This window comes from Neomonachus schauinslandi, chromosome 1 (genome assembly GCF_002201575.2).
Source record: "Neomonachus schauinslandi chromosome 1, ASM220157v2, whole genome shotgun sequence".
Classification (NCBI taxonomy): domain Eukaryota; kingdom Metazoa; phylum Chordata; class Mammalia; order Carnivora; family Phocidae; genus Neomonachus; species Neomonachus schauinslandi.
The window spans coordinates 28637169-28639730 of record NC_058403.1 but is presented as its reverse complement, the minus strand read 5'-3'; the positions used below and the strand labels follow the sequence as shown (position 1 = coordinate 28639730).

Below are 2562 nucleotides of genomic sequence, written 5' to 3'. Positions count from 1 at the left end.
CTATAGTCTTATTCAGACTATTTCTTTTTGTATGAGTTATAGCAACTCATGTCTCCCAAGGAATTGGTCTATATCATCTAGGTTATCAAATTTGTAGACATAGAGCTGTTCACAGTATTCCTTTATTATCATTTTAAAGTTCATGAAATCTGTGGTGATGCATTTTTTATTTCTGATATTAGTAATCCATGTCTCCCCTCTCTCTCTCCCTCTCTCTCTCTAGGTAACCTACCTAGGAGTTTTTATTGATCTTTTCAAAGAACCAGCTTTTGATTGTTGTCTCTATTGATTTTCTATTTTCAATTCCATTGATTTCTGTTCTAATTTTTATAATTTCTTTACTTCTTTCTACTTTGGGATTGAATTTGTACTTCTTTTTCAAGTTTACTAAGGTAGAAGCTTATTGATTTTAGATCTTTCTTCATCTCATATATGCATTCAATGCTATAAATTTCCCTCTAAGCACTGCTTTCACTGCATTTCACAAATTTTGATAAGTTGTATTTTCATTTTCATTATTTAAAAACATTTATTAGTTTCTCTCAAGATTTATTCTTTGATTTATGTGTTTAGAAATATGTAGTTTAATCTCAAAGTATTTTGGATTTTCCAGCTATTTTTCTGTTGGCTATCTATTTTAATTCCATTGTGGGCTGAAAGCAGACATTGTATGATTCTTATTTTAAATTTCTTATGGTGTGTCACTCAGAGTGTGGTATAGCTTGGTGAATGTTCCATGTGAGCTTGAGAAAAATGTGTAATCTGCAGTTGTTGGATGAAGTATTCTTTATGACATAGATATATAGCTAGAGATCAATTATGTCCAGTTGACTGATAGTGCTGTTGAGTTCAGCTATGTTCTTACTGAATTTTTGCCTATTGTATATGTCCATTTCTGATAAAGGGGGTCTTAAAGACTCCAACTATAATAGTGGATTCATGTATTTCTCCTTGCAGTTCTATCAGTTTTTGCCTTATGCACTTTGACCCTCTTTGTTAAGCACACACACATTAAGGACTTTTTTTGTTTATTTGTTTTGTTTTTTTGTTGTTCTTTTTCTTATTATTATGTTATATTAATCACCATACATTACATCATTAGTTTTTGATGTAGTGTTCCATGATTCATTGTTTGCGTAAAACAACCAGTGCTCCATGCAGTACGGATTATTGACTTCTTTATCCTATATAATGCCCCTCTTTATCCCAGATAATTTGCCTTGCTCTGAAGTCTGCTCTATCTGAAGTTAATATAGGTACTCCTGCTTTCTTTCTTTCTTTTTTTTTTTTTTTTGACAGAGCCTGCCGCAGGTTTATTTGTACAAAAAGCAAAGGAAGATACCAGTCCCATACAGATAGAAGCCCAGGGGTCACACCAGTCCTTCTGTCCTCACACTGGCAGACACAAGCCTCCACACTGGAGCCTTTGTGGGGGCCTGGGCACCTTTGGGAGCTTGAGCTGCAGCAGGAACAGGAGCTGGAGCCAGAGCCGGAGCCGGAGCCGGAGCCGGAGCCGCAGTCTGAGCCTTGGTTTGAGCCTTGGTCTTGGACTTTGCCCAGCAGAGCCTGAGACCCTTGGCAATGCAGGCACGAGCACGTTTCCCAAGCTTGGGGTGAGAGATGTAGGCAAGTCGAATGAGCTTGCAGCTTGACCTCCTTGGGCTTGACAAGGGCCTTGATAGCTTCGGCACATGCACTCATGGCCTTGGTGTTGTTGGCCTGCATCTTCTTTAGGCCCTTCTTGTTGTGCTTCTTGGCAAAGCGCATGTTCCTCAAGAACTTAGGGTCTACCCCCTTAAGAGATTTGTATCTTTGTGACTGGGGTTTCTTGATGCCATTTCTGTGCCATTTTCATGACTGGTTGTACATGGTGTGGTTCTTGGACTTGGCCATGTCTGCACCAAAGACTGCAGGTCCCAAAGCCCTGCTTTCTTTTGATTAGTGTTAGCATGTCTCTATCCCTTTATCTCTAATCCATATGTGTCAATATTTAAAATGGGTTTCTTGCAAATAACATATAATTGGGTCTTGTTTTTGGATACACTCTGAATATTATTGTATTTAGTTCATTGATATTTAAGGTGATTATTAAAATTATTGAATTAATACCTACCATATTTATTACTGTTTTGTATTTGTTGCCTTTGTTCTTTGTCCCCATTTTTGTCTTCCACACTTTCTCTGTCGTTCATGGTTTTAATCAAACATTTATATGATTCCATTTTCTCTCCTTTCCCAACATATCAATTATACTTTTTGTACTGTTTTTTGGTGGTTGCCCTAGAGTTTGCCATATATATTTGCAACTAATCTAAGCTCACTTTCAAATAACACTATACCACTTCATGTGTAGTAAGAGTACCTTACAACAAAAAATATTTCCAATTCCTTCCTCTCATCCCTTTTATCATTGCCATTATTCAATTCATTTCATTTATACATAAGAATACTTACACATTAGAATACTTCATTGCTATTATTCAAATATTTCATTGCTATTATTATTTTGAACAATCAAATACTTCATAATCAAATACTTCAAATACTTCATTGCTATTATTA

General features: G+C 36.1%; 1 pseudogene; it reads right to left on the bottom strand.

The window, feature by feature from the left end:
- Positions 1-1370: 1370 nt before the first annotated feature.
- Positions 1371-1893, bottom strand: LOC110571176 (annotated as a pseudogene).
- Positions 1894-2562: the final 669 nt, after the last annotated feature.